At 31.9% G+C, this 24,301-nt stretch overlaps 2 long non-coding RNA genes across 2 annotated transcripts in view; one reads left to right on the forward strand and one right to left on the reverse strand.

Annotated features, from left to right (window-relative positions):
• The window catches only part of LOC141455778 (uncharacterized), a 119,790-nt gene extending 112,082 nt beyond the window's left edge, over window positions 1-7,708 (forward strand). Inside the window, exon 5 of the long non-coding RNA XR_012459430.1 lies at window positions 7,341-7,708. This is a non-coding gene — a long non-coding RNA (uncharacterized lncRNA). The remainder of the gene's footprint in view (window positions 1-7,340) is intronic.
• An 11,569-nt stretch (window positions 7,709-19,277) lies between these two features.
• On the reverse strand, window positions 19,278-22,732 carry LOC141455916 (uncharacterized). The gene is made up of 3 exons (XR_012459537.1): window positions 22,444-22,732; window positions 21,826-22,094; window positions 19,278-20,820 (listed from the first exon to the last, which is right to left on the reverse strand). It is a non-coding gene; the product is annotated as an uncharacterized lncRNA (long non-coding RNA).
• Between the last annotated feature and the right edge of the window lie 1,569 nt (window positions 22,733-24,301).

Genomic DNA, 24,301 nt, shown 5'->3' on the forward strand with positions numbered 1-24,301 from the left:
TTTTATCTATATATATGCATTCGTTCCAACTAAAAATTTGTGTCCCATTAGCATGGGGAAGTGGAGTTGGATAGATCTGATGAAACGACATTGAGAAAGAAGGAGAGAGGGGCAGAGACCAGAGATATAAAAAGTTGCCATCTGTATAACTTGTTGTTCCGGCTCAGCATACGAATGTGTGGTCGTAGCTTGCGTCTTCTCTCTCTCTCTAAAAAAAAAAGTCCCGTTTCTATGTGAGAGATTCTTTTGCAGCTTCTTCCTCAGTAAATTACCCTACTTGGCAGACATACACAAGCAGTAGTTTAGCAGCATCTCTACTATGATGTTTGTGATCCTTGAGTTAGTACCCTGGCTCTACCGGACTTGCTACGATCAAAATAACGACCGAAAGCTACAAGAAGGAAGGGTGCTGCGGAAGAGTAGATTTCACCAGATTATCATTTTGCGCGCGCTAGAAAGAAGTTGAAATAGAAGGAGTAAGATATGGCGGGAGGAGAGTAAAACAAGAAGACGGGTAGTTGTGCAAGATAGATGCTCCAAGAAATGGACTCCCAGTGGAGCAATGTTGGTGTAAAGTCAGCACCAGAACTTACTCAGCACTGAACCATCGCTTCCCTAAATCTGATCTTCCCGTTTAATCATTGGAAAACTTACCAATGATTAAACTTAACTTAAAAATAAAAATCATCTCTATCAATTTTACCTAAATGCAAAAAAGAAAAAAAACAATGTGTATTTTAGGTAAATTATTAACTTATGTTTCACAACCCCCAATTAAAAATTAAATTCATAATTTCATAATATTCCATCATAAGATTATTCCAAACTCTGAACATAGGAATGGTTTTAATATAATAGATCACTTTTTGTTAAGAAACCTAATGAACAAAAGCAGCAGTAGAAATTAAGATTTATTTCTCAGGATTATGAGGACAATTTGACCTGTTTACCACTGTAACCATCTCAAACCACTTATAAAGAGGAACTGAATCGATTTGACTGAGTTTATGTTTACATGAACGAAGAAAACTTACATTTTGTTTAATAGCTTCTAACTTAATAATTGATAGATACAAAACAAAAATTTTGATTCAAAATGTAGAAAAATCACAGATATTATTCAGCATTGCATATTCCACCATGTGTTCCAACTATTTATTCAGTTATATATTGTACAGCTTTCAGTTATATATTGTATATTAGCGCACTAATAGCAATAACTATGAATCCCACTCTTCTCTTTTCATACTCATCTAAAAATCATTACTCGTTTGTTTTTATGGACTGACAGAGATAAAGAGATGGCTTCAGCTGGCATCCTAAGAAACTAGTGAGAAGATGAATAATAAATAATACAAAAATTATTTAGATGTAGTCTTGATGATTTTTCTATATTTTGAATCACAAAAACAGTGATTCCGAAGATAACTTCTGCATAATATTCACCATCAACTTGTTTTGGAAATTTAATATTATACGCAGAAAATTTATCAGCACATAAATAGTAGATCCTTAATTTATAAGGATAGGATAATTTATATACATAAAAATGTCATGTAAATCAGGTACTAAGTTGAGTAAAATAAATAATGCAATAGAGGTTACTGTATCCGGCGGTAGAGAGCAATACCATGTAGCTACTCTCTATTTTATAATTTATTTAGTTGTATTGAGTGGAATACAATTTGCTTCTTTTTTAAATACTATAGTATTATAATTTTAATGGTACCAATATCACTTTGAATTAATCTGTTTCTTTAGTAGCGTTAAAATGTTTCTCTTACATCTTATTTGCTAAAAAGACGATATTTTATTGTTCATTGTTCTTAATGACAGATTCATTAATACAGAAGGAAGAAAGAATAATGACTGAAATTGGCATCATTCTTTATTCCTTCTGGACGATATTTTATATATTATTTTATACAATAATGACGTAGAGTTCTTAATACGTATCCAAGGCTTGAATCGAGAATAGAATCCACTATCACATTACATTGAAGACCAAGTACCCGGAAAAGGTTTACCACTTTCTTGTTGCAAATTAAAATATAGGACAAAAGTAAAGAATGAAATCATGCTTACTTGCTCACTTACTCTTCACCTCATCTACCTGAACGTCTAGAACGTTGACATTGTTTCGCAACTGATCTCTATTTCGCGACAAGGTCTTTGCATTCGCACAGTTACCACCACTAGCCACAATTATTTTCTTCATGAATGTTCTCTCATTCCTCTCCTTCTTCCTCTCGCCAATTTACCCTCAGGTCTGCGTTGTTCTGTACATGTATTTAAAGAACTTGAGTTGCTCTCTTTCCACAATTGTATGATTGTTTCAGCATTGACAGCAGTTTGTACCTAGGTGTATCTGATCGTGCCACTCTGATTTACCGTCTACTTCCTTAAGATATCACATCACAGTTGACTGAATGTGGCTCTTCTCATTTTTCAGTCAGTGCCCAGGATTCACATCTGAAAGCTATATTCTTCATCTTATCCTCTTTTGGGTATTCATTTTCTTCCTACGAAACTTTTATCGAAGGCATAAAATTATTAAGACGCCACGGTAGCCGAGCGGTTCGAGGTGAGACCAGTGAAGCTGAAATGTATTGTGGTACTGGGTTCGATTCCTGGTCTAGGCCTGGGATTTCATTAAATGGTTAATAAAAGAAATTTACAGTAAAGTATGTTTGCTAGACAGCACTGTCCATCACCGGAAGAACCTCCTAGGAAAACAAAATTTTTGAATTCAAAAATTTGAATTTTTCAGCTGGATTCGAAGACAGGTCCTCCGCGTAATCGAACATAGCTAATCTCTTCACAATAAAGTATTTTTTCAGCGGCATTTACGAGCTCGTAGCTTTTGATTAAGTTAATTCCTTATCTTACCATTGGCATTTAGCATTACATTCTTTTTTGAGTAATTCTTATTGATTCGATTTTTCTTGTTTATGACTATTTTGGTGTTGATGTTGATGTAAATAAATAAATGCATAAACAAAAAAGTGAGAGGACCAAGGCCCTAAGATTTCCTAAATTGGATTCCAGCCATATTTAAAGATGTGATTCCATGTAATTCATCTTAGAATCTAACCTTCCTTAAGTTTATTCAAGAGTAATAAGGCCTAACGATTTCCTATTAATACAACTCCCACTCAAATGTAGAATGTGATAACTCAATCATATTCAAGACAGTAAAGCTACCTAAAACTATTTTAGTTAGGAACAAAAATAAAAAGTATTATAGTGTAAAACGACAAAGATATATCATAACATAAAGGATACTGCGAAATTATTTTTAAACTCAACAGAGGAAAATAAATACTTATTTTAAACAAGTTTTTGGTTGTGTAATGTATTTACAAATTGTAATATTTTTTGCATTTTATACAAATAGAGATGCATGAACAGACATTTTCATGTTTTAGAGTAAAATAAATAACTGCCATTTCTATTGAAGGATTAATATATGTAGTAAATGAATTATTACATAATTATATATTTCGTTTGACATGTTTATATAGTATTTATTTAACCTTGTGTTCACGTTCCTCTGACTTACCAACATCACATTGTCTGCTGCATGTCTTAGGTTTGAAATAAATTGGAAAAATGCAATTATTAGCAATTAGTGATTATTCGGAAAATTAAAGGTTTAAACAAAGATACATCATTCCATATTACTCTGCTTACTGAATTAGTTTTAAGGACAGGCCCTCCTATAGAGATACCATGCTCATGAAATGTACATGTAAAATTGATCCACATTTTATCTTAGTTACAGGACAAAGTTAATCCATTTTTTTGATACAAAATATGCGTACAACTATACCGACAATTACCGAATTAAAGAGCTATTCGCTAGAAATAGTGATAAAATGAGAGAAAATTATTAAAATATTTAAATAAGAGCGATTTTGTACAGTCCACATTCTTGTAAACATTTTGCATCGCTTGGAATATCAGAAAGTAATTTTATTTTATGCAAACTAAGGCATAGACAAGAAGGTAACTATCAGTGAATGATTGATTTACTACAAGAATTACGATGTGCGCAGTCCAAGTGATTAGCTTGTCCATCAATGGCAACATTGGATACCTGAAGCTGTTAGTAGTCCAAGCTAGAGAATGTGGGAATACAACGTATCTTATACAGCTCAACCCTCTTGATGAATTGATTACGGCATATGTTAATTTTTACAGAAAGGATCAATCTACTGCTTGTAAAAAAAAAAAGCATCTTTTCAAAACAGAAAGCATCTTTTCAAAGCAAAAATTATCTTTACTAATAAATTTTATGCAACAAGATAAATGCCTATGTATAAAATTAGAGCGTTTAAATATGTGATCAATTCAATGTTCCTGAATTGTCAAAAGCTGTTTCTTTGCAAAACGTTCCCAATAGAAGAATTGGAAGAAATTGTTTAAAATAGACGGGGTCTGAAATTAAGCAAATTAATTAATTAACAAATTAATAGATATATAGAAATAAAAAGATTAGATTTTTACCAAAATTTGATCTGCTTTAGGCCAAATTTCAAATTCTTTTTCAAGTAAATATGATAATGGTAAATTCTCAACGAAACTTATTACTGATCACAAAAAATTACTTAGTTGCGTCTAGATTTCAGGTTATTTTAATGAACGTTACTAATTATTTAATGAATACTACTTTATAATAATAATTTTATGAACTCTTCATCATCTTCATTATTGTAACTGGTCTAGCGATGAGGGTTTTCCTTCCCACACAACTTCTTGTAGGCTTCCATTTTCTGTGTACCTTCAAGTAATTTCTCTCATTTCAAATGCTTCCTCCTTACAAACCTCCCATTTCGTCCACAGCCTTTCAATCTCAATCGATTTCTCTTATGCCACTCTGAATATCCAATCGAGACCCATCATATTCGAAATCAGCGTAATCAGTTCTCCTACACTTCCCATTTCGATTTTTGAACGACCTCTCCATCTAATTGCAATATTCCCAGTTTAGACAGTCTTTTCATCAACTTTCCTCAAATATCTTACCTCAATGGACTGTAATAAACTTTTACTAGTCTTTCTTTATGTCCTGTACTTTGATGAGTTCACTGTAAGTTTCATTTTCTTAGACTCATCTCTTCATAGCCCTCACCGATCACTTAAACACCTGGCCTTATACCCCTAACCTTTCTCCACCTTACATCCACAAAACTGTCTCCTTTGGATGAGACTCCTTTGGTATGTCAATCTCCTACCATGACTACTTCCACATTTCTGATCAATTCTCCTATTCATCTCACCAATCATCATTACTTTCATTTTGTTACTGGTAATTACAATATTTACGCTATTACTACCACTGTAACCTAAATTTTCAAATTGTTTCCAAATAAGGTGATGTTAGCTGATAGAAAATACCGCCAAATCATCATCGAATTCTAGCAGGAAATACTTGCCTGAGGCCTATATTAGAGCTTGGCAATTTTAGTTTAGATTAATTATAGTTACAAATTACATTAATTAGTAAGTAATTTTTTTTTTACCCAGAATCATTTGTAATTTGTCGCTTCGAGTTCTTTTCAGTGCTTAGGAGAAGAACTAATGTTTAATAAGTCGCCAATAAAAACATTTCTATCTTGAGATAGACAAGCAAAATAGATTCGAACCTTTATTAGGCAATAGAATAATATCACTGCATCCCTTTTCTGACTAGAGCTTGAAAGGTTATTATGTTTCTGTTAGTTTTTAATGTTTAATTTTTCTAATAATATAAATATTAAGCATAATTATGTTAATGTTATAATGCTAACATTAAGAACCTAGCATTTGGATTCAAGCTCTACATATAAGAGATTTCTTTGACAAGAAATAATAATTTACAGCAGATAAACAGCTGTAAAAAAAGGCACTTGTAAGTACCCAATGAACTGCTTTGATTTTATATTTTTTAATAGGTTTACAGAGAATGTAAAAAAAAGCAGGTACCTTCCCGAATTTCGTGAGTACAAAGTTTTCTATTACATATAGCATAAGTTTTCAACGTGGGCGACTTCCCCTTACTGAGTGCGATGAAACGATTTAAGGGAGGTGATTGTCTCAGGTTCAGTTGGCCATTCTACAAAATAAAGTAAAAGCATTGAAAAACATTAATTTATATTAAATGTGAACATAGCTAGCTGCATTTTTGATTCCAAAGCCTACCCTCTTTTTATCTGAAGCTTCCAAAAGAGTGAACTATTCTAAGAAAATTATATCATTTGTTGATTTTTCAGTTAAGGACATTTTACCTTTATCTGATCACATTGTCTATCTGAAAATTTTTCTCAATTATAGACAACTTGCATAGGTAAAATAGGTACTTGCATAATTAAAATAGGTACTCAACTGTAGTTGAGTCTGTTTTGTGCTGATGAAGATTTGGTAACAATTTTGGTGCACAAAAACCAATCTTAATTTTGTATTTTTCAAATTAGAAATTTTTTATTTGTATTTAACATTCTTTTATTGTGATTACCAATGTGTGAGACTAATTTCACTAGAAATGATTTTTTTAGTCATATTTCCTTCTAGAATCATCACCCACTATAAATAACATTACTGTGGACTAATTTTAGCATTACTATTTTTGGTACTACCAGTAATATCGATGAAAATAAAATAATAATGGATCGCAATATCTATCGTGATTTATTGCAGCTCTAGAAATGGAAATATGTCGTGCACCTGTTGACGAGAGACACCAACGCAATAAGTAATAATAGATCCATTCGAATATCCGCTGATATCTCTCCCAACAGCTTTGTCACGAAATCCATTTACAGGCAGATGCCATAACTCTCTGTGTCCTGATTTCACTTCTTCGTTTTTTTCCCCCCCCCGTCCATTCATTTTCATATCCAACATTAACAAGATTGTGGGGGACTTTGCTAAGATGTCTGATTAGAAAAGGAGGATGAAGAAGAAATTTTGAAATCTTCATTATTAACATTGTAAAAAAATAAAATGCGACATTTATTCTAATAGAAGGCAAAATATACGTGTAATTGAAGGAAAAAATCGAATACACACTATTTAATTAACTAATAATTTCTATTTATTCACATTACTTTGTAAAAAATAGTTTTATTCCAAAATATCATTGATTTTATTTGTTTTTATTCATTTCTTTCTTTAATTAGTTAACAATATAAAGGCAGATTTACATGTCCACCAACTAAGAGGAAAATTGTTTAACGAGAGTGTAATTTACAGATAGCTTGAGCTGTTTTCAATTTTCCAGTAAATTGTTCTGATTGTTTCATTTATTGCGGAAATACCTCTAATTATAAACAATCACGTTTATTTTTTCATTTTTCCAGAACAGTTTATGGGATGAGATTTCTGGAAAATGTGTAAACAAGAAAGAAGTTTAAATTTTCCTTAGTTCTGAGATGAAGAAAGTAGAGCACTCTGCTGGATTAACTTCTAAATCCTCAGCTCTTAGCAAAACAAGTACAATTAAGAAATTTGCCTATATTTTCTTGGATTTGGGTGAGTTGCGCCGTGCATTATTTTTCGAACAAATAAAAAAGTAAGAAAATAAGATGACACTGGGGTCCATCTAGGTTTTTTAAGAAATAATATGGGACTCTACGTAGACATCTTTTTTTCTTTCTAACTTCGCAGTTTAAAAATAATTTTTTAACCAATGAAATTACATATTTGAAAAGGATCCAAATAAAGCATTTGACACATTTACCTGTTTATTTATTTTCTTTAATATTACATTCACAATGAATGCTATAAAATAGATGGAGAATATGAAATTAATTTCAGTTGCCTTGAATATAGATGACCATCATAACATGGTCTGAGATGTCTCATAAAGTAGTTTACATTCTTAAGAAAATAAAATTAGTACAAAAAAAAATATATATTAAAAACCAGATATTCCTTATCTACCTCTTACCAGCGCAATATTTCTTTTCTTAGTTTAACTTCAAAAAAAAAAAAAAAAAAAAGTAAAAAGATTTGAAAGTCCTCCGCCATTGTCCTCCATTCGCTTACTGCGAATCTTCATTCTTTTTCTTCTTCAACACAAGGAGAGAAAAAAGTAAATATTTACAAAAAGAATTCAAATAACATATTCGAATATTCAATATAAATCAATGTTTAACATAAATATGTCTGTATTTTTCCCACAACTTATCAAATTTAATGTGAAAGATTATATCTCATTATTAATATGAATTATAGATAAAATCCTAATTAATTGTTCTGCAATACATTTTTCTAACTTTCTAGAACTTTTATAATTATTATATTTGCTTCGTTGTAGATTAAGATAAGGTCGTTTTACTGTTTTAACACTTAATTTAAACTGTTTCTATTTTCGCAAAGATAGTGTGTCAAAGGAAATCTGTCGCAAAGATTTGGTCGCTTTTGTGTTACTTTAGACGAGGATATCCTCTCTTTATCTATTTCTACAATTCTAATATTTTTCCAAGATTGAAAAGATCTTAGTTTCCTGCAAGCGAATTAAAATAATTCATGCCATTTTGAACATAATGGAGTATTTATTCTGCTAAAAATTTGGTTCTGGTTATTACTAAATTGCTTCCTTGCAATCTATTTGACCAAATACAAGATATTTCTAAAATAATTCGTAAGAATACTTCTAATAATTACAATGTTAACCGAAGATCTCCGCAAGATCTTATTGCTTGCCTTGTGCTGGGTAGTTTAGATTACTGCTACCTGATGTTACTACTGAATAGAATAATAAACTTCAAAGTGCCCTAAATTCCTATAATGTATATTTATATGAAAAAAGAAATTTTTGAGCATATGTTCTACTCTTTTCTTAACACCATCTTTTGTTCATAATTTACCTATGTATTTGTTTACAAGTCTACAAGTGTTGTACACGTTTAACGGAGGGATTTAACTTCCAGTCACAAGTAGTAACCACGCATTTGAACCTACAGCATACGTTGCCTATCTTTATGTCTGTTAAATTTTTCAGTTAGTTTTAAGCCAAATTAGAATTAAAATATTTACAACTAGCGAAAATTGTCTAAATATTTGCATCTAATTCGTTACCACTCATTTAGGTGTGTTTAGTTCGCAAATAAGTGGCTACTAATTTAATATTTCCAGTGTTTAAACGGGCCTCAAAGAAGTGGCTTGGCCAATGAAATGATGCTTCCTATGCAGTTGGTTATTTTTCCTTTGATTAAAAGATTGTGAGGGTGTTTCAAAGATCTGGGAGGTTACAAGATTTTGCAAATAAAATGTTGTAATACTCATCTTGCAACATGCAACTACACCGTAAAACAACTTCTGTCGTATGCATACTAAAATGGTGTCAAATTTCGCGAATAAAGTGTTAAGTAGCATATTCACCGTTTCCATTCTGTTACACATTGTCATAACAAAAACAAGTTTGTCGGTAGTCTATAGTTTAGCATTTTTATTCTTTTTTGAAGTTAGACAAAGAGACTTATCACAGCATTCTTTTTAGAGCGTAGATATATTTAACAAAATCCTGGAGTGCTTTTTATTTCTTTTTCAATCTGAGAGAATATACTTGTAAGTTGGTAAATAAATATTGTGTAAGACTCAGGGCGTACTACCTACCTCACTCAGACCAGATCATGTTGATACTAACTTAGCTGGACATCTACAAATTAATGCATGCTTTAAATGAAATAGCATACGATCTGATATCATCCTTGTGATATTTTGAATATATTTGCATGTTAAATTAAAAGCGACAACATTTAAACAAAGCACATAATTAACGCAAATAAATTCTTATGTTGTAGCCATAACTTGCTGATCCTAATAAGATTTCTGTACATCTGGATTGTGATTATTATTAAATTAATGTAATCAGTTAAATTTAAACATTCTGTTAAGCCGAAATTTTAAAAAAAAGAACAAAACTGTATTAGTTTAGAAACACATCAAAATTATTTAGATGTTTGCATTTGCCCAAAAATGTTTTGTGACACTGACATTGATTGTAAAATTGCCATAAACCTTGACTAATTATTTCATTTTCTTAAACTTCCATATTTTTTTTACTCTCTTTATTTAGTTTGCATTGCAACGAGTAAATAAGATTAGTACAAAACATGAGCAAAATAAATTGAAAGAATTTAATGGTCATCGTTGGATGACCATCATGAAACGGCTATTTTAGACTAAACAATATTACAAATACAATTTGTATATTTACAATATTTACTTACGAGCAGGCCTTGTGCAGGTTCTGTCAATAATAATAATAATAATAATAATATTAATAATAATAATAATAATAATAATAATAATAACAACAACACGAATCCAGCTGCTAACCCTTAGATTTTCTCTTCCTAGGAGCTTCTTACAGCTCACTGTCCGGTGATGGACAGTGTTGTCTGTAACGAGAGAACACTGTCCGGAGGCCGGCAGTGCACTGAAAAAAGCTCCGAGCGCTAATAACCTCAGCTGTTGTGCGCTAAAAAAAAAAAATAATAATAACAGTCTTTATTTATATTTTTATTACATTTGTTTTCAATGTTGAAAATTTATAAAGTATATTCTTAATTCAACAAGATTTCTCATGGTCATTGACCGTCTGAGGGGTTGTTGTATTTTATATTAGCAACTAAAAAACAAAAAATAAAATAATTGTACTGAAGTATGATAAAGAAATATAAATAAGAAAAACCTAATGAATAACAAAAACAAAGTAAAATAAACAAATCTAATAAAATATAAACAGTTTGTTTATTAAATTAAACATTAGTTTAATCATCTTAATAATTAAATTCTGAAACTAAAAAGAACCTGTACTTCCACGCATGAATACAATAATTTATTAGACCAGCCCAATCTTTTCAATCCAAATAGGAAATAAATTCGGCATGGTCTAATGTTCTTTCATTTAAATATTTTATTCTAAATTCTGCCAAAATGGGGCAGAAGCTACAAAATGAAAAACATCTTCAACCTCATTTTTGTTACATAAAGAGCATAATGCTACCGTCTGATTAAACATACGAGTATACTTATTCAAATACAGCAGCTCATCCCGCAGTTTTATTAGCCAACCAATATGGTTAGTCTGGCTGTAACTGTTTGAATAAAGTATATCTACTGCTGTTCAATGCTTTTAACTTAAACTCTTCTGCTGTAATTGTTCTTAATTTTCCTGTAATTTTCTGAGGTTGATACATCGCCATTCAGTAGATCATGTATTGCAACATTACGTTTAGTACAAAATACCTGCCACTCTTTGTATCAAAATATTTTTTATTTTATAATTTCTCTAGTTAGCATAAAAGGATACCTGGAATGTGGCAATTTGAGACACTTTTTTATGTAATTCAAATTACGTTTGAAAGTATACAGGAATATCAAATTCAGATTTGTTTCTAAATAAATGTTAAAATCTGGAGTATGTCTGGGTAATCCGAAACACTTCTTTACAAAAAATCTTAGAAGAATAGTTTCTGTCAGTATTCTTCACATCAGACAATTTTTAATTTATAAGCTTAGGACTCTTCTAAATCATCGTCCTTAATAAATTCATTTACAGTCTGTGAAAAGCATAATGTTCCAGTTTTAATAACAACAAACTACTTATTATCTATACAATGATACTCAACAAACCTGACTGGACATGTGGAATGGAACATTGAGGCTCCAATATCTATAAAATCCAAGCTTTTCATTATAAAAAAAAAAAATAAAAAAAAAAAACACTTTATCAAATCGCTAATGCTCCTTACTTGGTTTTTAACTCTACCTTGCACCGAGATCTCCTTGTTTCTGAAGCTGCGAGATCCTGGAAAGCTAAGTTTCGCGCCTCAATTTCCACACAACATAACCTTCTAGTTTCCCAACTCACTGATGACAAAACTAGTAAATCCTTCAAGACTGTTGAAGCAATGGGTGGTTCCATGTTCTTCTTAATGAAGTAAGTGCATAGTATGTTAATGATCTTCTTTGGGAGTTTACCTAAAAGTATTAGGTGAATACCCCCCTAATGCTATTCATGCATTTATTTACACCTTGTATAAGGTTGTATCAGCTTCACTTGTTGCAGAAATGTTCCGCAGTTGTGAAAATAAATAAAGTTAAAAAAAACAAAACAAATCAGAAGGAGATAAGTTACTGGTTAAGGCGATAATTTGAGAACGGGTCTGAATGTTTGAGTTATACGTTGGCATACATTTTAATACATTAGCGCTACCTACAAATATTACACAGCATCCAACAGGTACTATTTATTTTTAACACAAATTGAATCCTATCCTCTTTTAGGGAATGATCAAAACAAAATTTGAAATGTATAATAAATTAGCAAAGCTAGATGACAAACTTGAAATCCTTGGTAGAATCTCAACTGGTCTTAGTGTCTCATCCTCCCCACTTCTGCAGCGTTTAGGAATAATAGGGTAGATTTTTAACTGATTCCATGTGACCAAAATTTAATTTATATCAGATTTATAAAGACAAGAAAAAAAATAAACCAGTAGTTTATAAAATCTGAAAAGAGAGATTATTAAAGCTGTGTATTATACGAATAAAGTTGCTTTTTATCGATTCCGCCATCTCTGGTATGGGAGATTTTAAAAGTTGGGTAGTGGCCGAGGAGATCTGAAACCCATTTCTCACAGCGGGAAGAAGAAGAAGAGAACTGGTAGTCCTTGGCGATTTCTCCCTCTTTCTCTACGGCTCATCTCTCCCACCCAAACCGCTTGGTCAATGAGGCCAGCAGCATGATACGATGTGATAAAGTGGACCAGACACTCCTGTCTCTCTAACAGGAACATCCATTATTTATTGGACCACTATAGTCCTCCGCACCGGACACTGCCTTACTTGAACCAATGCCAAAACACAAAAACTTGTATATCTTAACTTTCTTCCTCATCTTAGAGCTTCTCACAACTTCCTTTACCTACATATTTTGTTTGTTTGTTTTTGTGTTTTAATGACATTTAACATTTGCATCAATTAAACTATATTCCTAACTATTTTCAGCTGTCTAGCTACCTATTAGGCTCCAAGGTTATTAGACTCCAAATGGAATACTTTTCGATACAACAAATCATTTTATTAGCCTTTAAAGACTAACTTTATTTCAGCAGTTTATTAAACAGATTATTTAGAATTATTAGAGCTACGATAAATAAGGCCTAAATGTTGAAGAAATATATTTAAAGCTGCCGGTTTTCACAGCCTTCAGCACCAGAAACTGCTTCGAAGTGAAGAACTATCTTCTCTTCTGTTGTGATTATTGCTTAAGATTTCTGAAGGTGCAGTGGCAAACCTTTTGGAATTCCCAAGAGGCGCAACGAGTTTATCACAGTGTCATTGTGAATAGAAAAAACTTTGATATCTTTCGACTTATTATCAGGATGTATGACTTATCATCAATGGTGGTCTGTCAAGGAAATGAACAGTCCTGTGAAATTCCGATTAGGGAAGGGGTTCTACAAGGGGAGATTCTGAGTCCGTTACTTTTCTCGCTATTTACTTCTGATTTTGTTGATTTTTTTATTTCCCGTGGGGCTAATGGTATCAACGTTAATCCCACTACAGATCTCCAGTGTATCCTGTATGCTGACGATACCGTTCTTCTGTCTACTACCTGGAGGGAAACCCAACAAAATTTAAATATTCTTAAGGAGTATTGTGAAATTAATTCATTGGTAGTGAACACCAGTAAAACAGTGATTGTTATGTTCCATAAAGGAGGCCGTCTTCCAAAGATGAAAGATTTCCTATTCAACAATAGTAAAGTCGAAGTAAAAGGCAATTACACGTATTTGGGTGTCCCTTTCTCTTCTTCGGGCAAATTTAACACTGCTGCCAAATATCACCTCACTAAATTTAAGGCCGCCAATTCTTCTGTTTTGAATCTCCTGAAGAAAACGCATTCTGAAAGCTGGGAGGCTAAATGCCTTCTTTACGAGTCAATGGCAGAGAGTGTGTTGCTAAATTGTTCGGAAATTTGGGGCTTCCCATACTCCGACGATTTGGAGCGTGCGCAGATGGCTTTTTTTAAAGCAGTTTTGAGACTACCTCCACAAACCCCAAGTGCGTTCATCAGACTGGAAATAGGTCGGAGACATATAAAGCTTAAAGTCGTCAAACGTATGCTAAGTTGGTATGGCACCCTTCTGAATATGGCGGATGATAGGCTACCAGCAAAATGTTTACTGAGATTAATGCAAATTGAAAAAAATTTCGTCCTGCCATTTAATTGGTTCTCAGTCTTGAAGTCCGCCCTTTCCACGATCAGTTTTGACCATTTATTATTAAATAGCGATGTCTCGTACTTTTCTCACCATGTAAACGACATAATTCAAGCATTCGATAACCACTTTTTTAGTAAAGATATTGATTTTGTAAACAATTCTTCCTTCAGTGTATTTTTTAGAAATATTTGTTCGTTTGGCTCTACAGAAAATTACCTCTTATTGAATTCAAATATAGAAAAAATAAGATTAATCGCACAAATGCGTCTAATGGGTAAAAAATTAGGTAGAATTTTATTTAATAAAGAAAGATACGAATTTAACCCTACAAATATTTGCTTGCTGTGTTTGCTAAAAGTTGCTGATGATTTGTTTCATTTTCTTTTTGAATGCCCAAAATTCTCCGCTCAAAGAGACAAATATTTAGTTCAATATGTTTTAAGGTTAAATGCCCCAGTTGAATGTTTCGAAAATCTGTTAAACATTGATAATGTAATTAAACTTGAACATATTTTTTTGTATAGCATCATATGTTTAAAAGAAAGAAAATTATATTTAAACTATTCGGCCTAATTAAAAGATGAATGTTTTTTTTTTCTGTTTCTTAGATTTTGAATTTTTTATAGTAGAAATTTTAATTTAAGGTTATATAATTTCAATTTTTTATTTATTTACATATTTATGTTGTAATTTTAATTTAAACCCTTTTTTGGTTTTTATTTTTTGAGTTAACCTATACATAGATGAATATTGATTTCTGTTTTATTTTTTGTAAATATTTGACCTCAACTCCATGCCATAAAGATGTATTCTTTTGTGCAAATAAAATGATTGATTGATTGATATCTTTCTAATCAGACCATTGCGTATTACCACTTAATAAATTTTTATGCAGGGTGACCAGAGTTATATGCTCCACCCACTTTTTTTTTTAAACGGCGAGAAAATTCGAAAAAATAAAAAACACGTATTCAATCATTTTTAGTCTAGTTTATTTTCAGTGATTGCCCCATTTTTTTAAACCCCTGTATCTCGAGATACAGCATCCAACTTTGTTTTTTAAAATGGAACGTTATATATTTTTTTTGCATATTTTTATAGTATTTGAGCTCCTAAAAAAAATTGTTGAAATCGGTTAGGTTTTTCAAAAGTTATGGTAATTTGAAATATGAAAAACAAATTTCAGTTTACTGTCAAAATTACTTTATTTTTTTTAAAGAATCTGTTCAAACTGGGCACAATCAACGGATAGACAGTAGCGGATAGATTGTAGCAGCACTTATGGTGGCGAAGTCAAGATCTAGGCAGGCTAGAGTTATTCGACGTTCAGGTTGTTTTTTCTACAAACGTTTGGTGTGGAGTTTTAGGAAATCAACTAATCGGCCCATACTACTACAGAGAGAACTTAACTGGTGCAAGGTATCTAACTTTTTTTAAGAGACATTTTGCCAGTTCTGCTTGAAGATGTTCCTCTACAACGTCGGCTAGATATGTATTTTCAACAAGATGGTTGTCCGGCACATAATACGAGAGTTGTTCGAGGTTACCTGGACAGAAATTTCCATGAAAAGTGCTTAGGGACTCATTATCCCATCCAATGGCTACCTCGATCTTTGGACTTAACCCCACCAGACTATTTTTTGTGGGGATATCTAAAAAATAAAGTGTACAGTAACCTTAATCCCGGGCTTCAGTCCATGATCTGAAACCTAACCGATTTCAAAAAAGTTTTTTTTGGTTTTCTTTAGGAGCTCAAATACTGTAAAAATATGCAAAAAAAAAAAAAATATAACGTTCCATTTGAAAAAACAAAAGTTGGATGCAGTATCTCGAGATACAGGGGTTTAAAAAAATGGGGCAATCACTGAAAATAAACTAGACTAAAAATGATTAAATACGTGTTTTTGATTTTTTCGAAATTTCCCGCCGTTTTTTAAAAAAAAGTGGGTGGTCACCCTGTATATCTTTTTCCTTGATCTGTGAGATTTAAATTTAACCAAGACCACATTACATATTAGCTTTGTCGGCCACTGGTGGTCCCCCTACATTTCCAAATAAAGGTTGAGATTACAGAACTCCTAGCTCTTTAACCGCAGTTTAACTATCTGTGGCAAACAAGAAACTTTAGATCCTTTAAGGCCTCTTTTTTCAGGTTCTTCTAAAATCTTTAAAGCAAAAACTTCATTCAAACGTAAAAATTACTGACAAGAAAATTGTTAATGAAAATCTATGTCTTCACGCCAAAAATCTTATAAGCCATCTTGAAACTGAAGTGATACAAATAGCTGTCCTCAGATTGGTGGAGTAGGTGTAGGAGGTAGAGGTGCCACTTACCGCTTATCACGGTTGAGGAGACCCTGAGTTTAGATACCAACTATCTAATCACCCTTAAGGAAATCGTAGGTGGCACGAACTGTAGTAAAGAACTGTTACTTCCCAATAAACTTAAGACCGAGTTCAAACAGTCGTTTAACAATTCGCTACTCACACATTGCTTAATCCATTATTCATACATATCCTCTTAGATTAATTATTAATCCACAATTTATTAAGTCTTCATTTCTGCCCTGTAAAACTGTAAAACAAGATGGATCGCTTTGGATTGTGAATGATCCATTCTGTGACCCAGCCAGTCCTTGATCGCAATGGTCACTAAAAAAAAAGGGGGGCTTATAAAATTGGATCTTGGGATAAATTGGTCCATAATTCAAAGCTGGTATCGAGTCGACCTTTATAAAAAGTAACTTTTATATTCATTTTGTGAGGGTACCCAGTTGTTCTAGAAATGTTTAATAATTTACTAATGCAGAATAGTTTGCAGGTGTTTGACGCAATATTAAACAATAAATTCTATTTTACAAAAAGCAAATAATCAGCAATATTCATTATCTGACTCTCGACATCTTACAGACAATTAATAACATTATTTTTCTGCTACTGATATTTTTATATTCTATTTTCTTTTCAAAAATTAAAGGTTAAATATAATTAGTAATGAATTATGTAGAAAATTATTGCAGACAAAGCGCTGCAAAAAAGGATGATCTGTTTAAATTACAGAAATATTTCTCACTTTGAAATCAACATAATTATAAGAAGGTTTTAGTAAGGAACGTGTTATGCGCATTGGCTGGAAAAAATTTTGAAAAAAAAGAAAAAGAGAATTAACAAGAAGAAACCATCATCTACACAAATCCAACTTGTTGCATAATACCCTATTAAAACACTTTTGGTATTAAATTACTGGAATGGTTTACTTTAATGTTTCTTCTTCGAAAAAATACTTTTCTTTTCAATTTGAAAAGAATTTACGAAATAATTTCAAACTACTTCTGAGGACGGACATTATTATATTCTATTTTATTTTTTAAATGAAAAAGAAGAGAATGTGAACCCTCTCAAGGAAACAATTATTCAGAACGAAAGAAATATTTTCCCTCCAGCTATAATTCAACTTTAATGATTGTAAAACTAAAAGTAATTATTATTTATCTTCAAAAATAATTAAAGAAGAAATAAACAAATAAAAAAGAAGATTATTTTCGTGAGATCCTGGGTTCAATCCAGCTGCAGGCGCTTAGATTTTCGCTTTCTAGAAGCTTCTTTCAGTTCACTGTCCCGTAATGAATAGTGTTTTAAATAGAATAAAGCAGCGTTTCCCAACCTGTGGTACGCGAGTTGCTGGTTGGTGGTACGCGAAAAATAATCAATAATGGCGGATATAAAAAATTAACAAAAAAAAATTAAATAATAAAAATATCATAGAAACGTTTTTTCTTATAATTCATAAAAACTATTTTAATTAAATATTCTTAATTATTAATAAAATATTATAAGTAAATAAGGCGTTCGACAGGGTGTGGCACGAAGGACTACTGTTTAAGCTGAGGCAGATTCTTTCTCATACTTACTACCTCATCCTCAAATCTTACCTAAAAGACCGATATTTCAGAGTCAACTGTGGAGCAGCAGACTCTGATATCAGCCTAGCTCGAGTTGGTGTTCCTCAGGGCAGTTCTCCTAGGTCCTATTCTTTACTCCTTATATACAGCAGACATACTTCAACATCCAAATACAATCCTTTCCAGCTATACTGATGATACTGCAATCTTATCTCCTCATTCCGATCCTCTTATCGCTACACGAGCTCTACAACACAGATCAACCACTTACAGGACTGGCTTTTCAAGTAGAGAATCAAAACCAACGTTACGAAATCAAAGTTTATAGTATTTACTCTTAGACGGAAAATCCTACCTCCCATCATCTTGTACCAAACTCCTATACCAACTGTGGACAAAGTACGCTACATTGGACTGCACCTAGACAAACGGTTGACATGGAATCCCCATACTAGACTGAAAAGACAAGAAACTAACCAACGCTACAATCTTCTCGCCAGACTATTTGACAAACGTTCGAAACTTAACCTACATAACAAAAGACTTTCATTACAGATCTTGCTAACGCTCGTTTCTTCAAATTTCATTCCTCTACAGCAGTTCATCCTAACCCTCTCATAGAACACCTATCTTCCTCTACATTACCGGGTAATCCTCTAAGGAGATTGAAGAGAAGATGGCCTCGTGATCTTCTCCTATCGTGAGAGCAAAGCACGTTACTGGAGTGGCACCACTGGGTGCCTTCTCCACTCATGATCTCTTCTATTTCTTTTTTCTTATACCATATTTGCTTGTTGCAACAACTGTTGCAGTGGTAAATTGCAATAAAAGATTGCTAAAAAAAAAAAAATTAAATATTATACAGTAAAGTTGTTAATATGTACAGTAATAAGGTTAGTCTGTCTCAAGATATACGTACGAGAAAATATAATAGCACATTTAACAGGATTAAAATTGTCTTTCATGGAGTACTTTCCCAAAACCCGAAAACACAAATGATAATTGGATTTCAAACCCCCTTCTATAAAGAAAATTTAGGAAAAGCTACAACATTATCGATAAAAGATAAAGAAAATTTAATAGAATTATCATGTGACAGAACTTAAATGATAACTACGTAAAAATCTGCTTAAAGAGACTGATTGTAATGAGTAAGCTCTATCCAAGCAACATAAAATTTAATTTTAAAAAAGTTTTAAAACTAAGATCTTACACTTTACATAGTTTATGAAGTGAACATAAATTTGAACTCCTTTGTAACAGATACATTATCTCTATACAAATAAAGATAGTAATAGTAAAATAACACTCGGAAAAACAAATTTCATGAAATACGATCATTTTTACGAAGTGGTACAATTTAGCATGATGTACTACCAAGTGGTACGGTAAGCCAAAAAAGGTTGGGAAACGCTGGAATAAAGTATAGTGTAACGAGAGAACAATGTCCGAAGGCCGGACAACGATATCCTCCAATGTTTACTCCGTTTAAATTAAAAAAAAAAAGAAAAAAAAAAGTTTTATCACCTAAGTTTATATTTATATACTATTCTACTTATAGATCTGATGACTCTTAAAAGAAGTAATTTACATTAGAATACTGGTATTAATGTAATAAATAGATTCAGGTCAAGGTAACTTCCTTCCAAAACTAGAGATCTAACTAGTAACTTACAAATAAAAACACTAGATACACCCATTAAATGGGCATTTTTTTGATAACTAAATCGACATTTATATTAAACATTACTGGTTTGGAGGTCATATCCCCATTAACCAAGTCTTTTTGGGCATCTCAATGTCATGTTTGTTTTTTAAATCTTGTATAAAAGATTTATAATAGTAAATGTTACGCGTTTTAACTTAATTTTGCCTATGGTTTCGCTAAATCCGAAAAGTTCGTGATATTTTTAACTGTTAGAGATAAATGTGGTTATTATAATCTCTAACATTGTTTTCTTCTCGAATTGAGGGGCACCTGGAACTGGCACATAGGTCGTATAAATTCTTTGAACTAATCCTTTCTTAATCCATTAATATATTCGATAAGGAGATACCTTACCTTTATTATATAAAATTGTATTATATAAAATGTGTTAAATTACGAGTACTATGTAAGAAATTCACTTCACAAACTCACTGGGGGTGAGTACAGTACTTTAAACAAATAAAAACCAATGGCTGAAAGAGAAAACTGCCTGCGCAATATCCAAATATTTGGAAAATAATAATACTGTAATGTGAACATGCGTAATCATTAGAGTTTATTAATTGTTTTAAAGTAAATCTTTTATTTTTAAAATTGATAATAATATATTCTAAATTATGTTTTTAAAAAATTGGAAATTCGGAAGGTTGAATAGAATAATGGAACAGTTAGGTAGTGGGCAAATTTGATGAAGTCTGCTTAAGGTGATACATTTTTTTTTTTTTTTTTTTAATGATTTAAGGCGCGTCAACATCTGAGATTATTGGCGCCCGGGACTTTTTTTAGTGCACTGCCGGTTCTTAGTCCCTCGTTATAGACAACACTTGACATCACCGGACAGTGAGTTGTAAGAAGCTCCTAGGAAGAGAAATTTTAAGGTCTAGCTGCTGGATTCGAACCCAGAACCTCCGCTTGGGAATCCAATAGCTAACCGCACAGTGAACCACTTCCCTAATTCTTCTATTGTTCTCCGGAAGGGCAACATTTCCTGAAAAAAAGGACAGTCAAAGATTAAATATCGTAGAGATGTTTTGTTGCCCAAACATAGTCAAAGTTAGTGCTTATATCAAAGATAATTTCGGGTTTTAGTTAAAGATCTCAGTAAAGATGATGTGTGTAATTAGGCCGGAATGCACCAATACTTCATCATCAGCGACTATGATTAGAGGAGTTGAAATCATTATTGTGAAGAATGAGAAAATAATTTGTTTTCTGGTTTGCGCATGCTAAGTTTGTGAGCAACTTTTGGACTAGGTCCTAGGAGAGCTTTCACCATGAATATTGAGTAATTGGAAACTGTTTTTATTTGAAAATCAAGTTTTTCTGATAAATGGAAAATGATTAGGGGCCCTTTCACTTCAGTTTTTATTCTCTGGATCTAAACAAGAAGATAATAATTCAATGCTCAAGAACTAATTCTAACCGTTATTGTTTATATAGCTTGAGGAAAACAGAAGAAAAACGGAAAGTAGAAGTCCAAAAAGAGGAAAGTAAAGCTTAAAATATTTTAGAGGTGTTAATCTTTGCAAAGATACTCAGTTAGTTCTTCCAAAATAAGGGTTACCATAGAAGAAAACTCTACTGCTAAAGAAGTCTGTAGGAGCTTAAAGGAATTTCTGTAAAATCGTATAATAGAAAAGAATGCTAAATTATTAGATCCAGTAGAATTATAACTCAAGATCAATAGTCATGATCAACCATAAAGCGAGTATTTTGAGTCTCATATTGTTCTCAGTAATTAAAGTGATAATAATCTATATAATTATTGCAATAAAATATATAAATTTTCTAATCAATTGCAATAAAATAATTACCCTTCAGAACGATGTATTTTTAAAATAACTTTGAACATTAAATAAATGCCATTTACTCAGTTATTTTCTACATAAATGAACAAAACTATTTCTCGTCCATTTGGAACGTAAGGAACTCTAAAGCGACGGCACTAAAAACGATGAAGGATGAAGTCTTTTAAACTAATTATCAACCTTACCTTATTACACACGTTGACAGCGACTAGGCCAATTACAAAGGCTAAGACACCGCCATCACGGGGCATTAAGTTGGTACGCAGAATGTACTGTTTAAATAAGTCTACACTTCAGAGGTAGTAGGCGTCTCTCCTGGGAATTCGCACCGTTGGAGCTCTCTTCTCGTACATGTAGGCTGTGGGATACTTTCATGGTCAGTTGAAAAAGGAGTGCGCAGTTTTACTTGGGACAGCCAATAATTATGGTCGTTACTATACTGCCAGTAATTAACCTGGAATGGAAGGAAACATGATGCTTATTGTCATAATGATCTCTCTTTTATGAATAATTTTAATTAGCCGTTATTACAGAGATAAATACTCAACTACAATAACAAATACGGTACCCTTTATTGAAATGAAAAATCTGTAGTTTGCTATAGTTTTGTTTCGAAGAAGTTTGAATATGGTTTGGCAACACCAAGCTATAGCCTGAATGGCTGTTGCCAATCTAGGAGGCACTTTTAAGGACGATCAATCCCAAAAGTCTTTGACACGTAGATAGAAAGAAACCTTATGCTAACAATATTTCTAGCGATAAATTGTTGAGTGATTGTATCGCTTGGCTATCCAAAAACAAACCTGGCTGTTTCATTATATTACGGCGATCATTTCCAGGTCTCCATCGTAGTTTCCACAGCGATTTCTTGGGCGATCGAAGCGACAACGATTGAGGAAGTTCCTGCTCAATTGCCAATCACCCACTCTTTGAATATCTTCATAATTACTGTACATTTGTTAATGAAAACAAGAACAAAAAATTAAGATTAAAATCACATTCAACCGCACTTGAAAATCACATTTGAATCCTCACAAAGAATATTGTTAGGTACGCTTTATTACAAAAAAAATAAATAAATAAATAAACCGTTATAGTTCGTACTGTTAAAATGTATTTTGAATAGTCTTATTAAAATAATTAATCCATTAATTTTAATCCATTTTGATTAAAAATTAATCAAATTTTTAATTAAATTAATTATCATTATTAGAAAGAAAATAATGAAAACGTAGGTGAAGTGTGAAACATAATAGTTTAGCACTGACCTATATTGTGTGCTGCTATGTAATTCAGCTGCAGTAATTTATCTACTCGTCTAATTGAGACTTGACCAGTAAAAACTGACACGTTTCCCATTTATGGAAGATTCTTTCTTACTATGGAAGACATGTTCGACAAAATAATTGATATTTCTTTATTTCGTCATCTTTTTTTTTATTTTATTTGGACTTTATAACTTGTACAGCACGTTTTACATATTACATCATGGGATAATTCTAATTTAAGAATATTTTATTCAAACTTTTTTACCTGATTGTGAAACTTAATCATACGAATTCGTAATGTGATTAACTTCATACCGCACCTATTGCATTTTCCTCTATATAGGCCTGTCAAAAACAGTTTATGACTTTTAAATCTAAGAATTTTGGGAAAGAATTTTAGAAATTCAGTAAGAAAGTAAAATTGACTAGAGAAAACACCGTAAAACTCACACACAATGCATTGTAGAAGAATCAGAAAGGCTTTACTAACAAACAAACAATTAAGAGCAAATTGTGACAAGTTGATCCATTTTCCTGATTAATTTATTAAGTACTTGCGCGACTTATCCATAAGGTAGAACATTGTAAAAAATGAATGAAACGTAAGATACCAGTGAAAATAGAAAAGAATATTTAGGTTCGATGATGGCTTCTAAACCAGAAGTAAAATTTGAATTTTCTTTGATTTTCACTCACTGTGCATACAGAAAACTTTTAAGAACGCATGTTTTCAGAGAAAATTTTGAAACTTAAATTTGGACATGACATCAAACGTTGCTCCCATCTGTTTCGGTAAGTGAAAGTAAAAAATTCAAATAATTTTTTTACATGGACATGAAAGTTAAAAATGGTATTATATATTCTATTCTGATTGAGTTAATATGATATTTTTGTCAGTTATGTTTCGTATTAACACATGTACGAGATACTCTACATTATATATTACAGTTCATCCGCAGTTTTGTCTATACTTACAGTTCAAGACGCAAATGTAGATGTCAGAAATGTAGAACACACCTTAGTTTCTCTCCACAACTGCTAAAGTATATCATTTAATTCAGATATTATTTAATATCATTATCGCAGGAGCCAATGATTTATTGGCCAAGTGAATGGTTATTTTTTTTTTAAATCAGAATATTAGAAAGTTCCTCTCATTGGCTAAGATAAGTGTATTATTTATTAAAACTTTTACGTCATACGAGTCGATAAATTATGTTAATTAGATTCACATTTTTCTTTAATATATCAATTTAATATTAAATAAATGACCGGTCAAAAAAGTATGAAATACCCAAGTCTAAAATATAAATAAAAGAATCTTCCAAGTAGTGATAATTGAGCAATTTTAGACTTTCCGAATTCGGTGGCTCATTAAAAATAGATTTAATAA

Source organism: Rhodnius prolixus, unplaced genomic scaffold (genome assembly GCF_049639745.1).
Source record: "Rhodnius prolixus isolate KJV_2025 unplaced genomic scaffold, Rpr scaffold_4, whole genome shotgun sequence".
In the NCBI taxonomy this organism is placed as follows: domain Eukaryota; kingdom Metazoa; phylum Arthropoda; class Insecta; order Hemiptera; family Reduviidae; genus Rhodnius; species Rhodnius prolixus.